At 40.4% G+C, this 14,876-nt stretch overlaps 1 protein-coding gene across 2 annotated transcripts in view; it reads left to right on the top strand.

Annotated features, from left to right (window-relative positions):
• ADGRV1 (adhesion G protein-coupled receptor V1) overlaps positions 1-14,876 on the top strand; it is a 751,592-nt gene that overhangs the window by 389,347 nt on the left and 347,369 nt on the right. The window lies entirely within an intron of this gene.

The following is a 14,876-nucleotide window of genomic DNA, read 5'->3' as shown; positions in this document are numbered from 1 at the left end:
GTATTTGATGCTCTCTACTAATGTTGTATTTGTTCAGTCCCAGGTTTGAACTGGGAGTTTAAGAAGGTGTGTGGTTTCCATGTGAGTGTCCAATTATTATAAGAATCTTATTTCTCTAGAGGGTGATTGAAAGAAAGTGGCCCCGCTACTGATGCCCTCCTCTTGAAACAGACTCTTTAAACAGACTCTAGTGAAGAGTCACTTTTTCCTGGATGAGAAAAAGGAGCACTTGGTGAAGCCTTCATTCCAAAGGCTTGTCTGATGTTGATTGGGACATGAATGACCTCAGACTTCCTTTTAGTCCTTCTGTTAGCACTACTGGAGGTGCTGCAAAGCCACCTCAAGTCATTCGGTGCTATTTAGAGGATTTACACTATTTGATTGTGGTTTCTAATTGGCAAATTGATTTCCTAGAGTAGCATTACATAGTCTTTTTACCCTAAAACGAATCCAGCTCTAGAGAAAATGGGCAGAAATAAAACCTAAAAAGTGTCAGAAAGTTCGTGGTTCATTAATGGACCCGTAAGTATTTAAGCTCACATAAGCATATGCTAGGCACGTAGCATTTCTTTAGGACTTTGATGACTTGAATGTGATCTCGTGCGTGGCACTGGCCCCTAGAGCTAACATTCTGTGACTTGATGGAGGGCTTCTCCAGCCTTGAGCTTTTTGAGGTAGCTTTTGTGCTTTCCCCTGGCAACTTACCTATGTCCACTTTCTCCATAATGTTGTTTGTACCTCATTATTTATTGGCTCTCTCCCCCATTATTATGAATGTTTCTTGATGTCTCAGAGGGCTGGGTTTGTGTTTTTTGCCTTTCTCTCCTCAGCACTTAGTACTTGTGCTTTCCCACTGTTGATAATTTCCTATTTATCCTGCACATAGCTAGTACATGTCCTTCCTACATGTTATCTCCCTCATTAGTCTGTGAGCTCATCAAAAGCAAGAGCTATCTTTTGATGATTTCTTTGTGTCCCCAGCACATATATTAGGCTTCTTCACAGACTGACGTCAACATGGTAAGTGCTTATTGACTGACACCCCCCTTAGTACCCTGGAGAACCTCCTTTGTTATTTTATCGTTTTGGTGTAGCTGCCTGTGTGCCCCTTGAGCTGGCTGTTACCTCTCATTTTGCTGCATGACCAACCTACTTTCTTTTCTAACCCTAAATCTTTACTTAGGATTAGACAGTGTTTTTTATACTGTTTCTCACATTCAGTTTATCATCAGTAATGTGCTACGGTCTGTTGATGTTTACAATTGTCCTTCGGATTATTTGTAATTTTAATTCTTCTAACACTGTAGTATTTCATGATTGGCAGCCATAAGGTGAATAGTCCTGTTAAAGAGGTGGACTTTTGTAGGAGCAGCCAGTGGGGAATTTTTAGAAAGCATTGCTCCATTTCCCAAATGTAATCCATGCCAGTGCCTCTATATACCAGTTTCTAGGCCTAGCTCGTTGTCTGTCTGTAGTGCTGTCAAAGTTACACAAGATGACCTAACTCATTGGGCTGCGTCTCTGTACAATAGTTGTAAGCCATAGTCCTGATAACAGGTATTAATCACATACTTGATTTTTTTACCCATGTAGACAATGAAAACTATCTCTTTTTTTCTACTTCTTTAGATCTCTTTGAGAAGTCTTTGTAGTATTTCTGGACTCAGTGCAAATAGTACAGTCACATAATGTTGGAATCTGAATCTATCTGGTCTTAGATTAGAAACATTTGGAGAATCTTCTCATCAGTAAGAAATCCTTTGGCTCAGACTTTACATGTGAAATTTTCTGTGACACGAAAGAGAATCTCAGTGAATGGGAGATAATGTAAGATCATGGCATTTAAAGTTAAAAGAGACCTTAGAAATCACCTAGTCCAACCACCTCATTTTGCAGATGAAGAAACTGAGTTAGTAGATTACAAAACACGAAAGACACCATCTGTCACTTGAAGTTGAGGATGGAGCCCTGGAATTGAAATGAGAAGATTGGGTATGTAGTCCCAAAGCTTAGAACCATTGGAATTTGGGGCAAGTGACTTGTTTCATGTCAATGGTAATTATTTTTACTGTGTAGGTATAGAATTTAAAATAAAAGAAAATAAAAAGAACTGGTTAAGTGTTTTATTCAACTAGAAAGCATATGGGTAAATTTTTAGAAAATCATAATTCACCTCTTTCAGGCTTGGAAAATAGAATAAGGAACTAGATGTAAAAGCATATTATCACTTGAAGCCTCAAAATATATTTTAAAAACAGTAACCAACAGATTAATTTTTAATTAGGTGCAAAGTATATATTTTAGTATCTCTCAATTAAGTGGATTTATGAAACGCATCACTTTTAAGACATTCATTTTCTTTCCTCTGTTTGGATGTGTTATTGTGATGAGTGGGCTATGACAACTATGTTAATTTCAGTTCATTATTTGTATAATGTAACCTTCAGAACAGAGCCCTAGAAAAAGGGAGGAAATTTGAATGCCATTATGGACCCATTGCAGTGATTGTAATTTGAATTTGCCTTCTGATACAAGGAGAGACTGGGAACTCATGCTTTTATCTGTAAAGCACTTAACTGAGCAGGTATATAATGTACAATAGACATCAAGGATAAATGTGATGATTTATAACTTTTTTAAAAAGGAGTATGTTTTAAAATCCATAACCAGTTTTTCACTGAAGTTTAACTTATGGGAATATTGAGCCAAAAGAGGGGCATTACTTTTCCTTTAATTGAATCAAAAAGTAATAGTACCTTTCCTCTTTGCTCTCCTGTTTGCACTGTGTTTTCACATGCATTATTATCTCAGTTGATCCTCACAACAGCCCTGTGAGGTAGGTAATATATGGAAAAGCTCAAGAAAAGAAGTTAATATCCGTTTTCTGGAGAGCTTAAAAAAGATAGGGAAAAAGGCCCTTATCTCCCGTCTTCAGAGCTGATACCTATTAATGGTTGACCGTGCAGGTATGTGATCCTGTCTTTCTGAGTCTAACCTCCTTACACAGCACAAGAATGACAAGTTCCCAGATTAACTGCTTCATGTTCCTATTTTCATTCGGTCTTCTAAATTTCACCTTAGAAGCTCCACAAAATTCTCTCCTCCTTTAGGGCCTGTTCAATGTAAATAGCTCCTAGTATTGCAGAACTGCAGAGAACTGCAATCACTTCAGGGAAAGAATGTAAACAGGCTGAGAATTCATCAGCCCACACTGTCTCTTTTTTAAGAACTTGGATCTCATGCCAGGCTGTGTTTGACTGTGCCCGTATCTGGAAATTGAGCCCGACTATATACTGTGACAGACAGGAGCATGTTCAGGCTAAAAGCAATTTCACCAAGAAATAAATATGTCCGTAAAATTGTCTAGATTTTTCTATAGAGAAAATAAGAAGTCTAAGAGAAGGACATTCACTCAGTGGTTCCTCTGTGGTTTTTATGATGCTCCAATGCTCATTCTGAGCTGGACTACTATCTGCACATGGACCCGATACAAACACAATGGCTCAGTTCCAAACTGTTCTGTACTTGAATATAAAAAGACCAGAGTATGGAGACAAGTGTTTCATACATCTCTGGGTTGTCTGCCACCTCTCTGGCCATGGGAAATCTCTTTCTGACATCTGTTAGTGAAAGAAAATATCTCCAGGTGCTCAGTTAGGAGAAGGTACAACAAGGCTAGTGTTAGAGTTCTTGGGATAGGTTTGAGATTTGGCACCACCACTCTCTCTCTCAACTAATTAGTTTTAGCTGTGTGTGTCTGTGTCTACACATATACATATGCACATATATGTATATATACATTCACTAGATTAGTTAGTTATGTCTGAGTTAGTAGATAGGGATGCCTCAAAGCATCCTTAGCCTGACATACTCATAACAACTTCTTGGCTTCCCCTTTCCCATGCCATATCCTTATCTCCTGTCTCCTCTAAGGGAAAAAAGAGGTAGAGATAGCCTTAGGAATCCCATCTAGGCAGGAAAGCCTAGAAATTGCTGCATAGGCCTGTAGTGTGGGAAAAAAATTAACAAATTTGGGGCTGAGAGAATCCTGATGGAATCCTACAACAAATTAGATTATCAGTCCTCAGAAAGTAGGTAGGGAAGGTAGCTAAAATGCGACTGATAAGCTGCTTTCACATTGTCCTTCCTACTCTTGAATTTCTGCAAACATATTTGTTATTTTGAAAATAATTGTTAGTTAAGAAATGTCTTTCCTTCTTCATGTTGTTTCTGCAGTCAAAGAAGCTGGGCTTGAAATCTGGCCTTATTACTTTCTGTCAGTGTGACCTTGAGGTATGAACCTTTCTAGACCTCAATTTTATCCTAGGTAAAAATAAGAGGTTTGGACTTGATAATGTCTAAGGTGTTTTTCTACTCCTGGATCTCTGATCCTTTGAGACAATTAAAAATGCATTTAGGACTTAAAACAGTTCATGAAAGAAATAGGGGTTTCAGTGATATTTTGCAACTTCCTATGGGCCATATTTGAATGATTTTGGAGCAGTAAGTACCCCTTACTCTCCCTACCTTGCCTATAGAAGAAAAGAAAACAATAATTTCTGAGTGTTCCAGATGTCCTTGGTTTACCTCTTTTGTTGATATAAATATCCCTATAACCACTCCTGAGAGGTAGTAAACAGTTAGGGAGAATTATATAAAAATAAACGGGGGAATAGTTGTTTTAGCCATCAGTGCCAGAGGAGTAAATAAAATGTCCTTGTACCTGAAGTGAAATTGTTAAAATACAATTGCATTTGCTTTGTGAATAAAAAATCCTTTTTAGTTATCCATGTCATTAATAGGTTATCAAAGGATGTGCTGCAATATTTGGCAGCTTGCGGGCTAATTACACAAGCTGCCTTAGAAGCCAGAAGTAGTGCTCTGTTCTCACTGAGAACAAAAGCTGAGAAGCACAGAGAGGATGCTGCGAAGGCTGGAGCTAGCCAGTCTGAACCGGCACCAGTTAGTAATGACAGAGAAGGAAGAGGTGGGATAAGGGGAGAGGAGGAGCCCTCTGAGGAACAAGAAAGCATCCCCTTCCAGCAGAATCTCTCTCCTCTGTGATTCCCTGTTTCAGCCACATTAGACAATCTCATGTAAATGTGTGGTTATGAGCAAAACCCTCCCACAGTCTCCCTGCTTAGAGAGATTCAGAAATAGCAGCAGGCATCATATCACAGCATGGTTCTCTGTAACTCGTTTGCCGATTTTTGTAACTTTATTTTTTGACTGAGTCCTGGCCTATTAGGGCTGATAATAGAAGTTCATTTGTTTTGAGATGTTTTTTAAAATCCCAACCATAAAGATCTCAAGGTAAGTTGTTGTTTTCAATGGTTCTTGTCTTTTAAGGTTACAAACCATGTTGCACATTTTCTCTTAAGTTATCGTTCAGTGAGAGCTATATATATTTTCTATAAAGGATAGTTGGAGGACTTGGAACCATTTAGCTCTTTAAGGAAGTGATAGGGCAGGGAAGGGCCTACATGGATCTTGGCGTAGGTAGGGATTGACCACAAAATTTGACTCTATCTCTTCAGGTCCAAAGAAAGATGAAATCATTACATAATGGATTTAACACTAAGATGGAACTGTAAAGACTAAGAATATAGGAAAGACATTCATTTTCTGAGAAGATCCTTTGGAATTTAGTTGCAATTTTGAGAAAAATAGGGATTCTAGTGAATTCCATACCTTTCAGTCAGACTGTAATAAGTTCAGCTTTTGGGAGCTACTGTACAGTAATATTAATCAGCTTGCTAAATGTTGCACTACCCCTCCATTCACCATTCCTGTGACCTCTCTGGGATCTCCCCTACATCTGTTTTCTTTGCTTGTTAGAATGTAAGCTCCTTGAAGGCAGGAAATAACTTGATTTTTTTTGTATTCATTTCCCTGGCACTTAACACAGTGTACACATAGTTAATGCTTAATAGGTATTTTTCACTCATTCATTCATTCATTTCCTTCATTCATTGAAGGGAAAGGATGAATTGTGGCCTTAGGAAAAATGAACACTTAGGTCTAAGTTAATATTGTCTTATAGCATTTGGTCTTGGAGAAGCCAAGTCAATGCTATGTCTGTTTTCATTGTTTGGGAACTCAAAGTATTACATAATCAGCACATGATTATTCATGGTAGTTGGGACCAAAGAAAGGATGGATAATCAATAACATTGTTGGAGTCAATTATTTCAACTCTCTCACATGGCCTAGCAGTCCCTCTCATATCCCCACCCCCCAAACAGAGCGGCTCACAAGGAAGTTGGACTAGCCAGTCTTGCACACATTCATCCTGCCCCTGCTCACTCTCTGGTCAGTTTTCTAGTAAGTGGTAAAATGCCTGAAAGATGAATAACAGAAAGAAGTCGGTCCCAAAGTTCACAGTGCAAGTTTTTAAAAGTTGACCTTTGGACAGGGCTCCCTGACATGTTTATTCAAGCGTATATTAAATTAGCATTTATTGAATACCAGACTTAAACATAGCAGTGAGGTAAGTACTGAGGAGGATATTAAAAACTAATTGCAGTCTGTATGATACTTTACAGAATAATAATAAATCAGATTTATATAGTGCTTTAAGATCTACAGAGTGCTTTATATGCATCACCTCATTTGATCCTGGAAATAAATTTGTAAGGTATATAGTTCATATATTAGTATTTCCTTGGAATCTATCTAGCTCAGCCTTTTACCTAAAAATAAACAAAAAGTAGCTGTCTAGCCTCCATATGAAAATCTGTAATGATGGGGAACTCACTGTCTCCTGAGTAAGGCTATTCAATAATTTTTTCCCCTATATTGAACCAAAATTTCCCTCTCTGAAGGTTCTAACCATTCGCTCCCAGTTTTCTGTCTCCTGAAGTCAAGTAGAACAGATCCACTCCTTTTCCTACATGCAGCATATGCTCTGGATTTACCCTCCCAACTTCCAGTTGCATGGGCAAGTTAGGTCCCCAGATGGTAGATACTTGGTGTTCTCTCAGCATTCTAGGAGTAGCTTTGAGAGGTTTGGAATGTATTTATCAAATGTAATAGTTCACAAGCTCCCAACGCTTGTACTCTCTCTCTTTTGATTATCTGTTGATATCAGAGTTAGATAGTCAGAGTTAATTAACTTTTAGAAAGTGACATTTGCCAAGATAGTTTAATAAGAAGAGTTGGTATGAAACGTCCTCCCCCTTCAAAGTCTATGACACAATTTTTCACTAGTACATACAAGGCACAGAGGAATATGAGCTCAAGATAAGAGAACATGTGGCTGAGGAGTAATTCAGAGCTCCTGGTTTCTTCACATCTTCTACTCCCCTTTGTGGGGTCCTTAGGAATTCCCCCTAAATGTGATACAGCTTTTCTCCTGGACTTCTTGTTGAGTTTTGAAGCTGCGTTTCCTCCCTCTGCTTGGTTTGCCTTTGGCTCCTGATGTAGACACTGCATTAGCTGTTCCAGGACCAGGAGGATGATAGCAGAACTTTTCTACTCTCTGAAGTTCACCAAGTCCTGTTGTGGTAAAGGGCTCATGTTGGAGATAGAGGACACAGAGACTAAGGCTAATTGCCTCTCTCACCGTAGTTTTGCCCCTTTGAGAGCGATTTCAATCACCAGACATATTAGCTGCTTCTTTTTGCTTCATGTTGTACTCAGATTGAATAAGCATTCCACTGATGCCTTTATATTACTCATTGATAGAATTGTGGAACTGGTCAAGGCCAAGTAAGATGACTAGAACACTGCGCTAGACCTGGCCCTTCAAGCTGATAACAGCCCCAAATTCTTTTGCTCTCATCATTTTGAGATAGAGACTGGAGCTGTGATTCAGTTAGTGTAGGGAACTCTTGGATTAGAGATTCTCTACCAGTGCAGATTATTTCTCTGAAATTTATACTCTTAGAGAGCTGGTAGAGCCCTGAGAATCTAAGTGACCTTCTCAGGGTCACACAGTTGTTATGTATCCGTGGCAGAACTTGAACTCAGGTCTTCAGAGCTTCAAGGCCAGCTCCCTATCCACTGCACTACATTGTCTCTTTATTAAACCAGTTCTAAACCTTCCTTAGCATGTTATCATTCAGGCTATATCTCGCCATCATATCCACAGGATATAATGAAATACTTTTTTTCATATGTTTTATGGAAATGTCACTCCTTTGTAAGTGTTCATATACTTTACTTTGAATAATGTATGTAACCGGTAGATATCCCTCATGTGATACTTGGAGCAGTACAATGGTGGGGCCTCTGCTGCATCAGCAGCCCACATCAGGCTGTGCGCTGCTTTCCTTAAGCCTAGTGAGACAGCATGCCATATTATTTATTATCCAGTGACGGAATGAGATATTCCAGTTGCCCACTGTAGGGGATAGCATGACTGCCCCCTTACTCAAATCGACTGCTCAGAGGTGTCTCAAGGTAAAAACAGAAAATCTCCTTTATTCGGTTCTCCTGAGAAGCGGGCAGTCCCTTCACCAGTACAGCTGGAGTTGGGAGGCACCTTACAGAAGCTGAATGGCAACTTATATAGACGTTGACAAGGAAGTCCCACTGCTGACCATTATTCTCCTTGGCTGAGAAGCATGATCTTACATTCTAGGTGTGAAATCTAACCAATCCCTTTTTAACTGGGTTCAAATTTCCCGCTCCTGACAGTTACAAAGCCTGTGAAAATACACGTCATCATATGCAAATTAGGCATTGAAAACATATGCAAATGAAGCATTGAAGACATACAAATTGGGTATTGAGAACTTATGCAAATCAGGTGGACCAAAGTGAGAACTACAGACTGTGTGCGTATATGCAAATTAGGTATCGAGGAGTTAGTGAGCCATAGCCAATCATTGATCCTAATGCACTGTATAGCCTTATATGGAAATCACCTGACTCTGGAGGAATCTAAACCTGGGCCTAAGGTCTCTTCTACTCTAGGGAGGAGTCTGTACCCCCGAGAAGTTTTCACTAAATCTGTTCCCATTCACCCACCAAGTGGTACTCTCTTTGAGCATTTAGGCCAGTGGCTACTTCTGTTCCATTGTGGTGTATACGTGGTACAACTTCCTAAATGGTACAGTATCCCCTCTAGCCACAGTAGGGTAGCCAACATGGCAGTTCCTAGGCTACTTCCCATTGCTAAATGGCTGAAATCTATGCTTTCCAGGTTCAGCATTAGCTAGGGGATGAAATAGAGTAATACTCTGTATTTCAGAAATATAAAATCCGTAGCTCTAAATCCCTGACCCTTTGTCCAGGCTTCCTTCTCTCTGGTCAGAATCTTCCACCTTTTCATAGCTTAGATATTTAACATACTTTATGGAACATAAAAATGAAAGAAAGGAATGAAAAGGCATTTGTTAAGCTCTCATTAAGTGCCAAACATTGTTAGGTACTGAGAATACAGATACAATAGTGTTACATTTCTTTTCCTTGAGGAGCTTATATTCTAGTTGGGACTGGAGATAGGGATGGGAAACACATCCAGGGGCTGATGGTCGGAGCAGAATGACTGAAGAGTCAGGGAGGGGGAGTTGGTCAGCTGGACAGATATTTGGCATTCTCTTTCCAGATACCAGGGTGATATTGCTCTGAGCAGTAAGTAGAAAGTATAAGTGGAGGGGGTGGGGCGCTTGGATCAGATGAGAGGAGTGGACTGAGCCAGCTGTATGGAGTAAGCTAGGTGGGTTTGCATTCATTCACTTACCAATCAAGACAACTCAGCCCCAGGGCTAGAGTTTCAAAGCTGAATGGATTAACTGTTCCTGGGACTGAGGGCATTATTTCTGGAGAAGGAAAAAATGTCAGGGTCCCACAAAGGACTGTTTGTTTCTGGCCATCTCCCCAACCCTCCTCCTTCTTGATCTCCTAGTTCTTCAGGTATGGCCAGGGGAACTCCCAGACTACAGTCTGTACATCATGCAGAAGGGATGGGGGAGGGGGAAAGACCATGTATCTGGGTCCCAGCTATGGATCATGGATTGTGCCAGCTATAACAGAGATCCTATGGTAGGGTAATTCACGTGTGGCAGCGAGCAGAGAGGAAGGAGACCCCACACTGCTAGCCCTTCCCATCTTCTGTTACATGCCAGGATTCTAGCTTGCTAATAATACTAGTCTAGGGGAATGACGGTTTCAGTTTATAAAGCTCTCTTTGCTTTTCTTTCTCTGGCTTCTCACCTTAGGCTGGCCTAGAAAGCTGTCCCAGAAAGCTGTCCCAGGCAGCACCATTGGCTTTGTGTATTCCCAAAGAAAACCCTTTGTGAGCTGCTTTCCCCCACAGGGGACACTGAATGAGTCTCTGGCTTTATATAGAATCACTTTTTTGTTCCCCAGCAGCTATTACTGAATTGAAAGCACACAAAGATTTGGTGCACTGTTGTTTTTATTTATTGTTTTGTACATCTAGCAGTGGAATATCTGCTAATAAAAGGGGATGGCAGAAAGCTGGGGGGGAGGGGAGGTACTGGCCTGCACAGTTCATTGGAAATACAGCTGCCAGTTTTAACTCTTCTGACTGAGAGGGAAGGAAATGGCTTTTTTCCTGCTTAGATACTGGAGAGGTGCAGTTACCAAAGCAGCTTTCTTCTGAGAGAAGATCATAGTCTGGCTGGGGGAGGGGGGGAGTGGGGAGAGAGGGGTGTTTGGAAGATTCTAAGGGGGAGAGAGCAAAGGATTTCACCAAACCAGATCCATTCAGCATCACAGCATCTCCTCCCCACATCTACAACCAATCAGCTCTTCATCAGAGTTTCTTTGAATGAAAGAACCAGGGTACTTTGGGCATCAGCGGCTCCCTTTGTGTTCCCAACATGGAAGACGCCTCCACATACCAAATTCTGCCTCCTCCTCACTCTCCTCTGACAATCACAGACACCTCCACCCATTTCATAATGTTAGTGGTCAGTGGAATCCTGGGAGAGTGTCTGCATCTCTATGGTTACCTTAAAGCAAAGCTAGAATCCATTGCAGGGTTATGTAGGGGATATCAGAGGATGAGTCATGAAAGAAGAAGTAGTTTTCCTCTTCATCTTAGCAGCCTGGCAGGAATCACAGTAGCTGTTAGTCTTGAGATTCAGGATTGATCTGGATTGCCTCTGCAATTCATATCTCCAGAAATTTCAGTAGACTTTGAGGTTCTGGCTATTGAAGCAGAGGCAGCAGGTGTGACATTAGCCCTTGCTAGTTCTGACTTGGATCCCCATGTAGAGGAAGCAGCTCTGCAGAAGTGCCACTGAGTCCGTTAGTGAATTCTAGAATTTTGCCTGGAAGTGAAACCAAACTCCCTGGCCTCTTCCTTAAAAAACCCACCTTGTTGTCTCTTTTGAAAACTCAGTCCCTCGTAGCTCATCCTTTCCTTGGCACCATTCTCATTCTCCCTGATTTTTCCTATATAGCAGCCATAAGTTTTTTAAGTACTCTCAGATATAGTTAATTTTGGCCTGGACTCATGTCCTTACCATTTCTTTGCTTACGTCTTTACTTGTTAGACGCTGAACTTGAATAAATGCCTTTTTTGTTTATATTTCATAGTCTGAAGACCATTTATTTCTCTGTGGACCTAGTGACAGTGGTCTTCCTGGTGTTCCTCACACGAGACACTCCACTTCCGGATGCCGCCATTTTGTCTCCTTTCCTCCATGTTCTCTCTGTGCCCCTCTGCCTCCTGACTAACCTGGCTTCCTTTAAGACTCAGGTCAAAAAAGTTACTAAGCTGTGCTTACTCTTTGACTCAGCGACACCAATACTAGTTCTGTGTCAAAGAATTTTTTTTTCAATTTTAACAAGCATTAAGCACTTACTATCTGCCAGGCACTGTGCTGTATTTTACAAATTCTATCTCATTTTATCGCAACAGCCCTGGGAGATACGTGCTATAAAGAGATCAGAGAAAGAGGAGAAAAACTTGTGCAAAAATACATGTAGCATTTCTTTTTGTGGTGGCAAAAAAATAAATAAATAGAACCCAAACTGGAGCTCAGGGGGCTATCAATCAGTTGGGGAATGGATGAACAAGTTGTGCTAAATGAATGTAATGAAGTATTATTTTGCCGTAAAACAATGATAAAGAGAATGGTTTCAGAGAGACCTGGGAAGATTTGCATGAACTGATTGGGGCAAATGAAAAGAAGCACAAGGATAATACAATAGCAAATCCCTTTCTTAGGTGATCTTTATTCCCCCTTCCCTCCTTTACCCAGAGGGCCAGTCCTCATTAAAAGGAATGGGGGGATGGGGGAGAAGTAGTGCAGCAAAATGAACCAATGCATCCGCTGAGTAGAGTATATGAAGTGTAGGAAGCCCATTGCCCCTCACCCCTCTTGCATTTAAAATTTATACCCAGAGAAGCATATCCTGGTGGGCTGAAACCCAGCAGGTTGGCCAGCCAAATCTTCAGCAAAGGAAATAGATCTGAGTTAATATTGAAGCCAGGCTTTGCAGGACATTAATTAATAGTATGAACCAGTCATTCGTCTGTCACGCAATAAGTCTAGTTTTTGGTACTTCAGACTATAAAAACCTCTAAAAAGTTTTTTTAGTTTTGAATTCTGTTCATCTATAACAGTTTCATTTTCTCTTTAGCCCCAGAAATAATTCTTCTTATACTTGGTTGTGAATCCTCTTTTGAATGGCTAAAAAGTTAATATATTGGGAAGGAAAGAAGGAAAAAAGTTAGGAGAAGAAATTCTGCAGTACTTTCCCCAGAACACACACACACACACACACACACACGTGCACATACCACACGCATACACACACACATGCACCCACACATATGCATACACACACCCACACATACAGAAGCAAATCTAGGAAAGTCAGGGTAAGTAGGAATGGTGCTATTTGGCCAGGTCTTGAACTGGCTGCTGAAAATGTGTAGTCGTATCATGAATTAGAGGCACTTTGGAGAAGTTGCTGGTCTCCCCTCATCTCTTGGCCTTCTGTTAGCACGCAGTATTTTAGATAGATTAATCTGGAAGAGTATATTGTCTACAAATAGGTTGAAAGAGAGAGCAGTCAGAGAGAGATCAATCAGAAGGTTATTACAGTATTGCCGATTTAAAGCAATTGCTGAACTAGTGTGGTAACAGTAGGAATGGAAAGGAAAACCCAAAGGTATTTGAAGGAATAATTGGAAGAACTGTGTGCCTCTGATGAGTTGTGGTCGTTGTGCTCCTCCTTCATTGCTGAAGAAGGCCACGCCATCAGAGAAATGATGACATGACTTGCACTTGACTTTGTTTTGAGTGAGGTCACCAGCCTCACTTCTCCTCCTGAGTCATCTGGATGACTGGAGGTGACCCAGGATGTAGTGGGAGGCCTTGGGCCCTTCAGGCCAAGGTCTATGCAGGTACTCACTTAGACGGCGGTAATGCCCATTCAGTGAATAGGCCTGCTTAAGAAGTCAGGGATTTTTTTCATATATTATATTGGAAATGATATATAAATATGTATATATGTGTGTGTGTATATATTTATACACACACACATATATATCACATAAATATAGTTTCTCTGTCACTGATGATGAAAACTGATTGTTAGACCTGGTAAGAAGTTTGTTCCATCTCCTTGTTCTCCTCCTGCCAGTTTTATCTACGAATGCTTCTATGATGATATGTGATTGTATTACAACAGGCTTTAAATAAACCAAAACACCCAAGTTTTTGCTGACTAAGGACATTTCTGAGCCTGGCCTCCATGATATGCCAACTGTTTTACATTTTTTAAGATTTTATAGGAAACGGTGATATCAGTGGTGATAGTTTAAATGGTAAAAATGAAAATTATCTTCTGGAATAATAAGAAAAAGATTTATATCGCATTTACTATGTGCCAGGCACTGTGCTAGGCGTTTTACAATCATTATCTCATTTGATCCTCACAGCCTCTCTAAGAGGGAGGGGCTATTTCACAGATAAAGAAACTGAGGCAAACAAAGGATTTTCCCTGGGCCATGACAATGAATATAAAACTGGTCATAGATTTAGGAGAACCTGAATTCCAGTTTGGCCTCTGACATTTGTTGGCTGAGCGACTCTGGCCAAGTCATTTAATCACTGCCTTTCTCAGTTTTCTCATCTATTTAATGGGTATGTTCCTCCCACAACTGTTGTGAGGATTAAATGAGATAATATTTATAAAACATTTTAGAAACACAAAGGCACTGTATAAATACTATTTATGCATTCATGCATTCACTCATTTATTTGTTTGGATGGATATACGAGCTAGCGGAAAGGGAAGGATTTTTTTTAAGTGTGAAAATTCTAACCTAAGTGACTAGGAGAATGCAGACTGCATTGATAGACTCAGGTGGGGATAGAGGGAAGATGTATTTGATTTTGAACAAACTGAGTTTGTTTAAATATTGTGTCTAAGTGGAGGTGTCCTGTAGACCAACAATTTCCAGCTGTTTTAGTTGCAAAATAATAATAATATTAGCTAACATTAATATAGTTGCCTACTCTGTGCCAGGAACTCTGCTGATCCCTTTACAATTACATTCTCACAACAATACTGGAAAGTAGGCACTGCTATTTTCCCTATTTTACAGAAGAGAAAACAGAGACATGGAGGGTAAGTGACTTGTCTAGGGTTACGCAGCTGCTAAGTGTCTGAAACTGGTTTTGAACTCGGGACTTGCTCATTCAAGGCCTGGCACTCTAATCACTGCACCACCTAGTTGCCCGAGCTTCAATTAGATGCTACTGAAAATTTACGATTTTATAGGTTTCCAGGACTCTCTCCTCTGTAAGGATTGAGGTAAGCCCTTAAGGAAGGTCTCCAAACTGAAAAGGCTTCAAAAGAAAATAAATGATGACAGGGGCATCGTAAGAGTATCTCTCACCTCAGGAGAGTTGTGGGGAGGAGGAGGTACTGATCTTGAAGTC

This window comes from Notamacropus eugenii, chromosome 4, assembly GCF_028372415.1.
Source record: "Notamacropus eugenii isolate mMacEug1 chromosome 4, mMacEug1.pri_v2, whole genome shotgun sequence".
In the NCBI taxonomy this organism is placed as follows: Eukaryota; Metazoa; Chordata; class Mammalia; order Diprotodontia; family Macropodidae; genus Notamacropus; species Notamacropus eugenii.
The sequence above is the reverse complement of the archived record's forward strand: the minus strand, read 5'-3'. Positions and strand labels throughout refer to the sequence as shown.